Source organism: Babylonia areolata, chromosome 1 (assembly GCF_041734735.1).
Source record: "Babylonia areolata isolate BAREFJ2019XMU chromosome 1, ASM4173473v1, whole genome shotgun sequence".
Classification (NCBI taxonomy): domain Eukaryota; kingdom Metazoa; phylum Mollusca; class Gastropoda; order Neogastropoda; family Buccinidae; genus Babylonia; species Babylonia areolata.
The window spans coordinates 67,912,416-67,913,059 of NC_134876.1; positions in this window are offsets into that span (position 1 = coordinate 67,912,416).

A 644-nucleotide genomic window follows, 5' to 3' on the forward strand; every position below is an offset into this window, starting at 1 on the left:
ATGGCCACATTTTCTATATTTAGTTTCGTATGAATAAACTGCTCATTCTGATTGGTCTACTTCGAGCTCAGTGTCTGAAATGGGTCATTGTTACAGTTTGGGATGCACTGGGGGATTCCACGAACCTATATTTATCTCCGTGGAGGGATTCAAATTAAACTGAAGAAAGAAAGGATCGAATGCGCGATTGAGGAGTGCCACACGAAAGACGTGAAGGCCAGGAGTGACTTCCAGCATGTCTGTGTGGTTGATATTCCATCGATGATGATCCTTTACATAAAACTGTGAATCACATCAGTAAACCTGCATTCAATTCTCAGCCGGTGAGATGATACAACCACCAGTCAGTCGATCTGAAAATGTTCCGATCAAGAAAATCAGCTGCTGACAGTATAAGCTTTGCACGATAGCAATCTCATATGCAGCACATGATACGTGTCTCTGAATCCCATGAACTACAAACTCATGCGAATGAAAACCGTCAGTATGACTGAAACCGAAGTTGAATGACACACTGGGAATCGAACTACCAGTTTGCTGATTCTACCACCCCCACACAGAGTACACCTAGAGCATGAACGCGTTTGTGAAATCTGCCCGTCTTGCTTCGCACTCGTACAAGAATGCCATCATCGTCGCCGGTG